This window comes from Chrysochloris asiatica, unplaced genomic scaffold (assembly GCF_000296735.1).
Source record: "Chrysochloris asiatica unplaced genomic scaffold, ChrAsi1.0 scaffold00193, whole genome shotgun sequence".
Taxonomy (NCBI): domain Eukaryota; kingdom Metazoa; phylum Chordata; class Mammalia; order Afrosoricida; family Chrysochloridae; genus Chrysochloris; species Chrysochloris asiatica.
The window spans coordinates 5,117,375-5,132,339 of record NW_006408711.1 but is presented as its reverse complement, the minus strand read 5'-3'; the positions used below and the strand labels follow the sequence as shown (position 1 = coordinate 5,132,339).

The following is a 14,965-nucleotide window of genomic DNA, read 5'->3' as shown; positions in this document are numbered from 1 at the left end:
GATGTAACATCCTTTTCTGCTTGATATCCCAGACTGGTAATCCTACAACAGTTCACTGCTGGGCCTTCTTGATGAAATTGTCAGGAAAGATATAAAGACACTACCAGCCTTCCCAACCAAAACTCTTCAGGAGCATCCATCCCTTTCTTATTCTGAGGACAAGGTTATTGAACCTTATTTGAAAATGAAAGGTCTGACTTGTTGTTAAACTGTGGTTCAGTATATGAAAATAGTTGTTGTTGTTGTTGTTAAGTGCCGTCGAGTCGGTTCCGACCCATAGCGACCCTGTACAGGGTTTCCGAGGGTGTAAATCCTTACGGGAGTAGAAAGCCTCATCTTTCTCCCGCGGAGCGGCTGGTAGTTTCGAACCGCTGACCTTAAGGTTCGCAGCCCAATTCGTAACCACTACGCTACCAGAGCTCCTATGAAAATAGTAGAAACACTAACAACTATGGAGTCCATTATTATGCAGTAAAGGATAAACAAGAAGTTCCTTGGTGACTTGAAATCAGTTATAAAGGAATTGGCCTATATAATTTACAGGATAAAGTAAAGCTTCAGAAATTATTACAATGGAACCAGCTGGAGAATTTATATTTCCCTGAGAAAAATAAGTTCTGTTGATGTTCAGAATCCATGAAGGATTTTGGTGTCAAGAAGGACCTTTGGGTAAAGTGGTCTTTTTGTGTAAACATAGTTTGCAATTGCTTTTCTCATCAGTTCCGTCTGGGTAATGGCAATTAGTAGAAGCAAAGCAAAGCAAAGCAAAGCAATAATTCTCTCAGCCTGGAGTTTAGATGATATTGCAATGGGTTTAATGGGGACAGGAATACTAAGGGTCACCAAACTGGTGATGATGGAAGGAAGAAGTCAGTTCATCATGGCAAGCAATGGTAATATAATCTCTTCAGGTTCTTAAGACTCAGAAGTTAGTAAGGATCAAAGGGGTGAGAAAATCCAAAACTCAAAAAGAAGGAAAAGCTATTGCAAGAACTCCTGAAAAGAGCCAAGGGGCTTAAGATCTGTTTTCTGTAGACTGAACTCACTTTCAAAATTCCAAAGGAGTATCTACTGAATGTGGAAGAGAAGTCAGAAGGCATGTAGGCACCGCGTTCAAATTAGATGAGAACCGTCTGCCAAGTACTGAGGATCCTGCTTTGCAAGAACTGGAAAGCAACTTCCAAATAAAACAAAAGCTAGTTGAATCTGCAAGAAACTTGCCAGTGAGCCAAACCTTTAAAAAGGGATGAAGAAAAAACAAAAGCAAAACTACACAGTTGCAGTGAAAAAACCTCAGAAAATTGAAAATGCAATAAAGGAATATTGGATTTGATGTGGAAAGAAACCAAGCCAGCAAGCAGCGTTATTTTACCAGAAGACATAATTCCATCAGAGTAGCTCTTTGTCTGACATGACCACCTATGATGATCCCAAGGAATCTTTTTTTCTGGCTGAATTCAGTCTCTCATTCTCAGAGGAGTGTTTTACTAAGCATCTTAGTATTGAGTGAATCCATTTCAGTAAGTGGTCCATCGACGAATACTTACTTTGTGGGTAACAAGCAGTCCAGAAATGATGTACAGAGAAACATACAGCTGCATTTACACAACTCTGCATTTACACAACTCCTATCACCAGAAGGACGCAACATGCCGAACACACGGGTTCTAACCCCTAACACCTACAGCAGCAGCCATTGGGAACCCAAATCTTCATTGCAGCCTTCACTTAGCGAAACAGAATCCTTGAGTCCCATTTCCACCTGTTTGCTGAGACAGACAGTAATAAGCCGTTCTTCTCCCTCTCCAAATCCCAAAGACGAAGAAGCACTGACATCCTTGATGATGAGTCTTCCTACACCAGCCAAATGAGCATGAAATATTTTGGTGTGATGCCAGTTGCCAGCTCATATTACACTACCCACATTATAGTTAAGATTCAGAAAAGATTCAAGAAGCAGAATGTTTCCAATTCAAATTTAGACAGCATGCATACCTAGCACAAAAGGAAAACCTGAGGAATAGCAAGTACTCAGAGAGTCAGAGCAGCCATCTTCAATTTACTATACTGCAAGGTACATGCCATAGGCATGAGGGCTATGTCTATGAAAATTACACTGCAATACAGTGTTAATCCTTCCTACTAGTCCTCAGCCCATTATTGTTATGATAACCCATGACACTACAACAGGTCCTTTCATGAAATCAGACCTTGTTGTTGTTAGATGCCATTGAGTCAACACTGACCTTATTTATGCACAGCAGAACGAAACAATGCCCAATCCTGGACCAACCTTACTACTGTTGCCATACTTGAGTCCATCAATGCTGCCACCTGGCCAATCCATCTTGTTAGGGGTCTTCCTCTTTTTCTCTGACCCTCCATCTTACCAAACATGATATCCTTCTCCAGCGACTGTTCCCTCCTGACAATATTTCTGAAGTATGAGAGATGAAGTTTGGCCATTTACAAAACTCAGAGCACATCACCAAAATTATCCATAAGGTCTTAATCACAAGAGCAACCTGCATGACTGGTACCAACAGGCCTTTTGGCAAAGGGATCAGGGCCGCAGCCCATAGACTACCCTTGATTCAGACAGGGGATCACAGAGGTTTAAAGAGCTGCAAGTACCTTGTTCACAATGCAGTCAGGCATTATCCTACTCTTCAGTGTCTTATACAAATGCTTCAGGGAACTTCACAACCCAGATACATCAGCTGCTATGGCAATGTGTACAATCCTTTGCTGGCTCCAAGCAAACAGTACACAGAGACAAGTCCAATATACAGTGTAGTTAAAAACCAGCTAAGGAATAGCCTGGAAAGTATTGAGCAAAGGCTCTTTTGGCATGAAGATTCAATGCCTGGAACATTAGTCTGAACTGCAATTGGGCTTCATGACTGAGTACTGTGGTCTCACTTTAGTGTGCCTTGCAAAATGTACTTATCATCCCGGAAGTATGTGGGCATCAAAACCTGAAGAGAAGTCATAAACTACCCTGGAAGTGAGTTCTACAGAAAACTGATGCTGCACTGGAAGCACTCACTCATCTCTGCCAAGATATTTGGAGGACAGCTACCTGGCCAACCAGTTGGAAGAGATCCATATTTGTGCCCATTCTTAAGAGAGGTGACCCAACAAAATGCAGAAATCATTTAACGATATCATTAATATAACATGAAAATAAAATGTGGCTAAAAACAATTTTAAATCAGCTGCAACAAGACATTGACAGAGAGATGCTAGCTTCAAACCTGTTTCAGAAGAGGATGTGAAACTAGGTATATCATTGTTGATGTCAGATGGAGCTTGACTGAAGGCAGAGAATATAGAAAGATGTTTAATTGTGCTTTATTAACTATGCAAAGGTATTCAATTGTGAGAATAAAAAAATATATATGAATAACATGCAAAGAATGGGTATTCCAGAACACTTAATGTGTTCATGGGGAACCTGTACATAGGCCAATAGGAAGTCTTTAGAACCCAAGGGAAATGGAATGGTTTAAAGTATGGAAAGGTGTGTGTCAGGGTTTTAGCCTTCCATCATACATATTCAGTCTGTATGCTGAAAAAATATTTGGAGAAGATGGATTATAATAAGAAGAATGTGGCATCCAGATTGGAGGAAGATTCATTAACAACTGGTGACATGTAGAGGATGCAACCTTGCTTCCTGAAAGGAAAGTGGATATAAAATACTTACTGATGAAGATTAGTATGTATTGAACCTCAATGCAAAGATAGCAAAAATTCTCAAAACGTGTTCCACAAATAACATTATGATAAACAGAGTAAAGATTGAAGTTGTTAAAGATTTCAATTTGCTTGGATCCACAATCAAAGCTTATGGAAGCAGCAGTCAAGAAATCAAACAGCATATTGCATAAGGCAAATGTGTTAGAAAGTGTTCAAAAGCAAGGAAACTCATTTGAGTACTAAAGTGTGCGTGCCATGGCATGCTCAATCACTTCAAATGTATGTGAAAGTTGGAAAATTAATACCAAAGATAGTAGAAGAAGCAATGCATTTGAATTATGAAGTTGGAGAAGACTATTGAAAGTTCCTGGGCAGCCACTTTAAAGAGGTCTTGTGCAGCTTAAAAACACCATGGACTGCCAAAAGTACAAACAATTCTGTGTTGAAAGAAGTACAGCCAGAAAGCTCCTTAGAAGCCAGGATGGTCAGCCTTCACTCTCATACTTGGGAAATATTATTAGGAGGGGCCTGTCCTTGAAGAAGGACATCATGCTTAGTAAATTGGAGGGTCAATGTAAAAAAGGAAGACCCCAAATGAGATGGATTGACATAGTGGCAGCAGCAATAGGCTCAAGCATAGCAATGATGGTGAGATTAGTGTAGGACCAGTAAGTGTTTTCATTCAGTTGTGAATAAGGTTGCTGAGTCCATACCAAATGGAAGGCACCTAACAATAACAAGTCTTTCTTTCCCTTCTTTCACATAAATTACTTGGGGTTTTGTTTGCTTTCTGTTGACTATCTGTCTATGACTTAGTGAACGTGTTGTTTTTGTTAGATGCCGTCCACTCATTTCTGATACATAGCAACCCTAAATATTGCAAAACACTGCTTGGTCCTGTACCATCCTTATAAGTGTTTTTATGTTTGAGCCCATTGTTTGCTGTCATTGTGTCAATCCATTTTGTTGTGGGTGTTCCTCTGCTTTTTTGATCCCCCTCTTTTACAAACATGGTGTCCTTCTACAGGGACTGGTCCCTCCTGAAAACATGTCTAAAATATGAGAGATGAAGTCTCACCATCCACTCTTTTAAGAAATGTGCTGGCTGTACTTTTTACAACACAGATTTGTTTGTACTTTTGGCAGTCCATGGTGCTTTTAATATTATCCTCAAACACCATACTTAAAATGCATCACTATGTCTACAATTGTCTTCATTCATTGTACAACTTTCACATGTATATGAAGTTATTAAAAATACCATGGCTTGGATCAGGCTCACTTTGGTGCTCAAACAGATACCTTTGCTGTTGAACACTTTAAAAGAGGTCTTATGCAGCTGATTTGCCTAATGCAATACATCATTTGATATCATGACTGCTACTTCCATAAGTGTTGGTGGTTGGTCTGAGAAAAATGAAGTCTTTGACAATTTCAATCTTTTCTCCATTTATCATGATGTTACTTATTAATACTGTGGTGAGGATTTTTGTTTTCTTATATTGAGATACAACGCATACCGAAGGCTGTAATCTTTGATCCTCATTGGTAAGTATTTTAAGTCCTCTTCACTTTCAGCAAGCAAGATTGTATCATCTGCATATCACAGGTTGTTAATGAGTCTTCCTCCAAATCTGATGCCATCTTCAACATCATATAATCCAGCTTCTCGATTTGCTCAACATACAAATTGAATAAGTATGGTGAAAGAATATAACCATTACACATACCTTTTCTAGTTTTAAACAATTCGGTATTCCCTTGTTCTGTTCAAACCGCTGCTTTTTGGTCTATGGAGAGGTTACTCATCAGCACAATTAAGTGTTCCAGAATATTCATTCTCCGCAATGTTGTCCATAGTTTATCATGACCCAAACAATCAAAAGCCTTTGCGTAGTCAATGAATCATAATATCTTTCTAGAATTTGGTATTTTCTGCTTTCAGCCAAGATCCATCTGAAATCAGCAATCATATCCACTGTCCTCATTTGAATCCAGCTTTAATCTTTGGCACTTAGCTGTCAATGCACTGCTGCAGCCATTTTAAAATAATCTTTAGCAAAATTTTACTTGCATGTGATATTAATTATATTGTCTGATGATTTCTGCATCCCTTTGTGTCACCTCTTTCGAATGAGCACAAATGTGGATCTCTTCCAGGTAGCTGTCCTCCAATTTCTTAGCGTAGATAAATAAATGCCCCAGTGCTGTATCATTCTGTTGAAAGATTTCGATTTGTATCCCATCAGTTCCCAGAGCCTTGTTTTTGCCAATGCTTTCAGTGCACCTTGGACTTCTTCCTTCAGTATCATTGGCTCTTGATCATACGCTACCTCTTCAAATGGTGTAACATCTACCATTTCTTTTTGGTACAGTGCCTCTTTGTATGCTTCCATCTTCTTTTGATACTTCCTGCATGCTTAAATATTTTGCCCATTGTTGTTATTGTTGTTGCTAAGTGCCGTCAATCAGTTTTGACCCATAGCAACCCTGTATAGGATTCCCAAGGAACAGCTGGTAAGCTTGAAATGCCGACCTTATGGTTCAAACAGACTTTGCAGTCCTGAGGATTAACCCACAGCACCACACCAGGACTCCATTTTGCCCATAGAATTATTTGATTTCTGCGTATCCCATCTGGTGAGGTCATTATGTACAATCATCTTTTTTGTTTTTAAAAATTGTATTTACAATGAAGAAGTTAATGGTTTTGCAAAATTCTATCATATGAGCTTCAGCATCATTTATATCACAAAGGATCCTTCCTCTTTGTTTCCAACTTATACATTCCAGTCACCAGTAATTATCGATACATTTTTATTGCATGTTTGATCAATTTCAGACTGAGGAAGTTGGTAGAACTCTTCAATTTCATCATCACTGGCTTTAGTGTTTGATTCATAAATGTGAATAATCGTTGTATTAACTAGTCTTTCTTGTTTGTTGTTGTTGCTACATGCCATCAATTCAATCCCAATCCTTAGTGACTCTACATAGGGTTTCCGAGGAACTGGTGAACTTGAACTGCTGACCTTGTGGTTCAAGGCTACTTTGCAGCCCAGTACATTACTCTACAATGCCATACTTTATCCTATGACAGACAGCATTGTAATTAAAGATAGATCCTGAAATGTTCTTTTTGATGATGAAAGTGATGCCATTCCACTTCAATGTGTTGTTCTCAGCGTAGCAAGCTATGTGGTTGTCAGATTCTAAATGATTAATACCAGTTCATTTCATTTCAGAAATGCTTAGGATATCAATGTTCATGTGTTCAATTTAATTTTTGACAATATCCAATTTTCCTAGATTCATGCTTTGTACATTCCATGTTCTAAAAGTTAATGGATGTTTACAGCTGTTTCTCTTCATTTTGAGTTGTGTCCCATCAGTAAATGAAGGTCCCAAAGGCTTTATTTCATTTGCATCATCACAGTCAACTCTACTTCGAGGAGGCAGCACTTCCCCAACAGTATTTTGAGTGCCTTCCAAATACTATTTGGACTCATCTTCTAGCACTATAACTGACAATATTCTGGTATCCTACATTGTTTCAGTATTCAGTAACCTGGTACTGACAGTGTTCCACCACTATTTGTAAGGTTTTCTGTGACTAAATATTCAGCAGTAGTCTGTCTCTCCTTCTTCATAATCTGTCTTTGTCTGCAGGCTTATCTGAAACCTGTCCATAATAGGTAACATTTCTGGGATTTAAATCACTGTTGACATAGCCTCCAGAATCACAGCAACATGCAAGCCACCATAGTATGGCAAATTGACTTATGAGTGATGGAAAGAAAGACTAAGCAGGGATAAACTGCGGTTATTTACTTCAGTGGCTTTGCACATCCAATTGTAGATTGAATGTGATTGTCAAAGACAATGATGCTTACATTCTTAATTGTTTGAAATGATTATTTCAATAAATAAAAACATTAATGGTGTATTAATGCAAATTGGCAACTATTAAACAATAAGATCATATTTCTGAACTTTAACACTGCTGACCTATTAACACTAGTCACACTAAATAAATAAATAAACAAAGGTGATATAAAAGCATAAGTCAAAAACTATTTCTACTACAGTTCCAGTTCATAAACACACACATGAAAACATTTTGTAAGAAAAAAATCCATTACCTTCTGTATGTCACATTTATCCATTCATCTGTGGATGGACACTTGGATTGTTTCCACCTTTTGGCTATTGTGAATATACTCTAATAAATATTGATGTACAAGCATCTGTTTCCATTTTTGAGATATTCTTTGATTACTTACATGTTGTTTTTTGTTTATTAGTGCTGTCAATTCAGTTTTGAATTATAACAACCCTGTATAGGGTTCCCATAGAGTGGCTCATGGATTTAAACCACTGACTTTGTAGTCCAGTGCTTATCCTACTTCACCACACAATCAATCATAGTGTTGGAGTGTTATTTGAGAAATTTGTTGCATTCTTGTACCTCATCCAGTACAAAGTGAGATTTAAATAATTCCCATGATATCTTTTTAGCTAATTACCTTACACATAATATGAGAATAAGGTAAATATTATTGCTACAAAATCAGAGATCTTTATTAAACAAAACTATCAAGATGTGAAACTACTATTCCTTGACAAATGTTCCACTGAGGGCTATATACTTCTTAAGGTGGTGTTTCCATCTCCCTTATCCTTCCTTAAAGAATTTTGCTCTCTTCTATCTACACCATGTCAAAATGGTAGTATGGCCATGTTTGAAGGGCACAGGTGCTGTTTCTTTTCAATATTCTTTGATTTTTTTTTTTTTTAATAAAAAGAAATCTGAAAGGGCAAGAATAGGGCTTTAGTGTGATGAGATAGGATTCCCAAGGAAATTCTCATAGGGTAGCCCTTTCTACTTTCAAAGAATGAACAGGTACATTGTCATAATTGGGAAAAAATTTCTAGGCACAACTTTTTTGGCCTTTTTCTCACGAGTGCAGTTTTCAATTTCTTAAAATTTCTTCCTAATAAGCCTGCATGATTGTCCTGTGTCCTTCAAGAAAATCTATCAAGATTACCTCTTTGAAATCCCCCACCCCCCCAAAAAAAAAAAAAATTTCACCATAAACTTGGCTGATCTCTCTGTATTGACTTGAACTCAGCAGAATCTATAGGAAGCCACTGTTTTACTGGTCCTCTTTTGAAGGCACTCTAATGAATCTAAGACACATATATGACTGAAAGAATTTGTCTGCCATTACCACTGATTACATAGACCTGTTTATACACATTTTTTTTGTTTTAAATAAGCCCATGCATGCATGAACAGGAGCCCTAATAGCAGTAACTTTTGAACTTGCAAACTTAGGAACTATTTTATATGATACAAAACTGAGAAGGAAAACAAACAAACAAACATTATAGTATCCCGGTGTGGTGCTGCCTGATAAACACTGGACTGCAAAGTCGGTTTGAACAACAACATCAATGGTCCAAACACACCATCTGCTCTTCAAAGACCCTATACATGGTTGCCTTGCATCAGAATCTACTTGAAAGCACTTAACAATAACAACATCATAGCAAAGTGGTTTCCTTTATAATCAGGAATTAGGGGGCACAAGCTAAGTTGCTGTAACAAACAGACCACAAAATATACTGGACTAAATCTCACAGAAATTTATTTTGATCTATCATGATATCCAACAAGTGGGTGATTTGACAACTCTTATCACCAAGATTATGCAGATTTCCACAGTGTCAGGGAAGCTCAATCAATTTTAACATGTGTTTCTCATCTTTGAGTCCAAAGAAACAACTCGAATTGTCACCAATGTGTGTGTGTTTATATGCACAGAAGAGCATGTACACATGCATATACACATGTAAAAATACAATGTGTGTGCATTTATATGCACAGAAGAGCGTGTACACATGTTTTTGTTAGATCAAAATGTTAGGACAAGAAGGGTGAAAGATGAAAGACAAGAAAGGCACACAAAGTTGTAAAATGTACACCATTGTATATGTTGTAAGGAGTTAGTACTTCATTGTAAACTCACTGAAGGATTTTAAGCAGGGGAGAAACATGGCCATCTGATATCGTATGAATTTCATTTTAGGTGCATCCTCCTCTTACAAAATCTTCATTTTGATTTAATTCAACAAAAATGTATTGAATATTGTATTGTGCTTATTCCATGTCTCCTTTAGAAAAGCTAGTTTTCACGGTAACAGAAGAGTCAAGCTTGTTGCCTAGTGACATTTTCTGTTTTGATGTGTTGTCTCTTAGAACACATATTAGTCTTTAGAGAACAGGAAAGATGGGGCAGTCAACCTCTGAATAAAATATGGAGTTATTTATATTGATCTCCATTTCTGGCCCATTGAATTCATCCCAGCTGACTCCTCAGGATCTCATTCTAAAAAGTTTCCAATAAGTCTACTCCCATAAGTGACCAGATAAGACTGAATTCCACTGGAAAGCAAATTTTAGTGTGAGCTACAAAAAGTGCCATTATCTCTTCAAGCAGTTGTTCTATAAGAGCAGCCTTGAATTTCCTGGATTTGTGACCACAGAAGAAATGATAGCATCAGATACTAGGTATTCAAGATGAGAAGCAACTTCAAGACTTTGTCCAATCATCTCAATTACTCAGCATTCTGTAGGGGTGAAAATAACTTTTTAGTTGAGGATTTTAACAAGATGTCTTCCAAATTTTTATTGCTATCTAATGCGAAAAGTCTTTATTCTACTTTCCAGTTATCTTAGTCAACTCATTACAAATGAAAAAAAATATGCAATTCTCTAAGAGCCTTTCCAGAAATTAACATATTTTTACCACCAGATGGCATTATTTCATTTTTAAAGTTAGAAAAAGAAAACCATACTATCATAACACCAGCAACACAATAACCAAAATTATTTAATATTAAAGAGTGAGTAACTGCTTATCAAACAAAAGAATCAGCAAACAAATGGTTTAATGTCTTTCCTTTGCAACAGCATCATCTATCTGTACAAGATGTTGCTTCTTTTGAAATTAGCTGAAATTTAAGTATGCATCAGATACACACTATGGGCCACTGAGAGAGGAGAATAGGGCCAAAGTGCCCATGTTTAGAAACAGATGGTTTGAAAATGAATAAAGATAATTAATAATAATGATACTTTGACTACATCAAGCAACTGTCCTCCCCAAAGCTCAAATAATTTCCTTCATTATCTCATTTACCCTCTCAACACCTAGTTATGACATCCAGAATTAAATGAACAGAACTTTCTATTTTAGTTATATACAAACTTTCTTGGTATTGTCTATAAGTAAGACATGTAAACATCTAGCAAGTAATTTCCAAATAATGCAAATTTGCTTCAGCTCTAGTAAAAAGTTACATGGAAATATAAACATTTTCCTTTTTCAAATGCAGACCCCACAATTACTTCTTTAAATGTGGATTGAAATGAGTTATTCATATACGGTTTGAATTAGAGTACAAGGAATATTTATGACTGCTAAATCTGAACAATTTTTGTGGGTTTTTTTTTTCCACTGATAATACACCACCTTCTTTCCAGAATGCTGAGTATTATAAAGGTTAAAAAGATCTAAAATACTGTTATTTTCTAATAAACCTTAGAAGTTGATAACATAATTTATTTACATGTTAATTTAAGGAGACCTTTAATATTTTAAAGCCTTTTCATCAAGAAATTACAACCTGATGAGAGTATGACAGCTTGGGAAATAATTTTTAAAAGGATAAATGAAAAATGTGAGTACTTCAAAAGAAATTAGCATAAAATTTGTGCTCCATATGTACTCACATACTAGAACTGTTTACTCAGAATCTATGAGTACTAAGGGTCTATCAGAGAATTGTGAATCAGGTTTGAAAAAAACTTTTTTTTTCTTTTGAATTTTGAATTATTGTTGTTGTTAAGTGCCATTGAGTCAGTTCCGACCCACAGCACCCCTCTGTAGAGTTTCTGAAGAGCGATTGGTGAGATTGAACTGCCAACCTTGTGGTTCAAACCTATTTTGCAGTCTAGTGCATAAACCCAAAGCACCACACCAAGATAAGCCCCTTTATTTCTAAATATTTTTATCTTTTATTATATAGCAGGTTATACTTTCAACTCTTCACTTCGGCATCCACTGCCTTCTCCTTCTCACAAACCTGACAATCACTATTTTTCCAGCTGATGCATGTTTTGTTTTATTTTCTCCTTTATTTGATAGAGATCATAGAACATCCCCAAAGCAATGATGCTAAAATTTTTCAGAACCAATGTCCAAGCAATATCATCCTCTTTCCTTTGACAAATCCCTTGATGAAGTTACTACCAGTTTGCATAATGCCTTCTCTCAGTATTTTGAATGATATAATTCTTTGTTTCGTCCTGCAGATTCCTCTTCTGCAATGGAATTTCAAGACAAGCAACATTCTCATTTAAGTCACTTTATCTAAGGCTTCTCTTCAGTTCTGAAATAGCTGTAATTCTAAATGTGCTTGCACTGTCTGTACATTCTATTATTGTTCCAATAATGACTTGCACCTTAGAAACTGAAGAAACCCTAGCACCTCTGGTTATAAAATCAGTGACAGCTGGAAAAGAAAATCAAAGATATTCAAAGCATACCAAGGTCTGCTTCAGATTTGAGATAGTTCCCAGACTTATTCTAATGAATTTTGGGGGTGACCCAGCCATCCAGAACTCTCCTGTAAGTTCTTACAAATTCTGAGAACCTGGTGTGGCGCTATAGGATAGGCACTGGACTGCAAACCACAAGATTGACAGTTCAAACCTACCATATGCTCCTTGGAAATCTCATACAGGGTCACTAAAAAGCAGAACTGATTCGACTGTACATAACAATGGTTATTCCTTACAGGTGCTTGTGTGACACTGTAGGATAAGCATCAGACCACTAACCACAAGGTTGTTGATTTAAATTCCCATGCTGCTCCTTGCAAACCCTATTGTTGTTGTTAAGTGGTGTTGAGTTGGTTCTGACTCATAGAAACCCTGTATATGGTTTCCAATGAGTGGCTAGTGAGGTAGAACTGCCGACCTTGCTGTTAAAATCGACTTTGGAGTCCAGTGCTTATTCTACAGTGCCACACCAAGACTCTAGGGTCAGTATGAGTCAGAACCAACTCTATAGCACTTAGCAATCGCAACAACAGTCATTCCTTCTTTTCATCCCTTGAGTAGATGTGAGGGATACTCCCTCCAAACAATCTCCAATAATTACCCACAGCCAGAACATGAAAAGACTTTTACTGAATTTCTATGTTCTAGGTATTGTGCTTGATGCATAAAAAAATAATAAAAATTAGATGCACAAGAAGCTTAGATTCCAGTGCTTTTGGGGAAAAATATCAAGCAGCATGTGGCACTGTAAGATCAGTACTGGACTGCAAACCACAAGGTCAGCAGTTTAAATCCACCAGTTGATCCCAAGAAACCTTATACAAGGTCACTATGAGTTGGAACCTACATTATGGCAATTAACAACAACCACATCAAGTAACAAGTATCAGGTAAAACATATCAATTAACCTTGATATGTGTACAGGAATCCATAAGAACCCAAACCTATTTCTAGTTATGACACTTTAACTTTCCAGTTCAAATTCAGCGCCAATGCATGCTAAAAGAAAGAGAACATAGTCAGATGAGTTCAAATTCCAGGATTTATACTTACTGTTAGATGACTTGGGAAAGTTATTTCATTCTTTAAGCTTTCATTTCCTTATCAGATTCATAGAGGTAAGCAGTGGCTCCCTCACCAGATGCTTGGGAGAATTAAATAAGATGGTATTTAGCACAATGCTAACTTCTGGGAAGAATGTAACACAATGTTTGATTTTAATCAGTTACCCATGAAATACATGACAAGATTATTATTTTCCTAAGTGCCACAAATTGTCCATGGCTTAAAAAAAAAAAATTGTACTGTCTCATAGTTATGAAACCTAGTAATCAAGGTTTCGGATGTCAACAGTTCTTTAAAGGCCATAGGGGGAGACCTTTCTTGTCTCTCCAAGTTTCTGGTAGCCTCAGACATTTTTTGGGATCTTTATATGGCTATCTCTCTTTGTTTCTTCTCTTTGACGAGGACACCACTAAAATGGAATTTGAACTAACTCTAGTATGGCCTCATTTAGCTTAACAGATTGTTGTTAGATGCCATCAAATTGATTTCAACTTATAATGACCCTATGTACAATTGAAGGAAATACTGCCCAGTCCTGCATTATCCTCATCATTGTCATGTTTAAGTCCATTGTTGTAGCCACTTTATCAATCCATCTTATTGAAAGTATTCCTCTTTTTCACTGATCCTCCACTTTACTAAGCATGATATCCTTTTACAGGAATTGGTCCTTTATGAGAACAGAACCAAAGTACATGAGATGAAATCTTAACTGATAACATCTTCAAAGATCCTTTTCCAAACAAGATCACATTCACAGGTACCAAGTGTTAGGACTTTAGCTTTTCTTTTTGAAATACACAATTCAATGTGTAACAATGAGTATTTATTGAACAATCTCTCTCTATATCTCTGTCTTATTTATTTTTTTAAGACCATGAAGGCTGCCAAATGATTGCTCATATACCATTTCATTATTTCTCCATAGCAGCATGTGTGTTGGGGGGTGGTAGGATAGGATTAGGAACAAGGCTTATTATTCTCACTGTAGACACAAACTCAGAAAGATTAAACCACTTGCATAATTTCACACAGCTAGTAGACTGTAAGAGATTCTTAGTGGTGCAATGATTTTGCTCTCAGCAGCTAACCAAAATGTCAGGAGTTCAAACTCAGCAATCGCTCAGGGTGAGAAAGGTAGCAGTTTACTTCCACAAAGATTTATAGTCTTGGAAACCCTAGAGTACAGTTCTACTCTGTCCCATAAGATTGCTATGAGTGGAAATTGACTCAATAGCAGTAGGCTAATAGCCCTGGGTTCAAACTCATGTCTTTTTGCATAATGCATAAAGTTTTTCCTTTACACACTTTCAAGGAACACAATATTGTTTTGGAAGAAACATCTTCCAGAGGGCTTTCACAAGGTTTATTGCATACCGCCAACTCAGTTCTGACATATGTTGTTGTTGTTGTTGTTGTTGTTGTTGTTGTTGTTAAGCGCCGTTGAGTCGATTCTGACCCATAGCAACCCTGTAGAGGGTTTGCAAGGAGAAGCTGGTGAGCTTGAACTGCCGACCTTGCAGTTCAAATGACTTTGCAGTCTGACACATTAGCCCACAGTGCCACAC

General features: G+C 37.1%; 1 pseudogene; it reads left to right on the top strand.

The window, feature by feature from the left end:
* Positions 1-733: 733 nt before the first annotated feature.
* LOC102827337 lies at positions 734-2,133 on the top strand (annotated as a pseudogene).
* Positions 2,134-14,965: the final 12,832 nt, after the last annotated feature.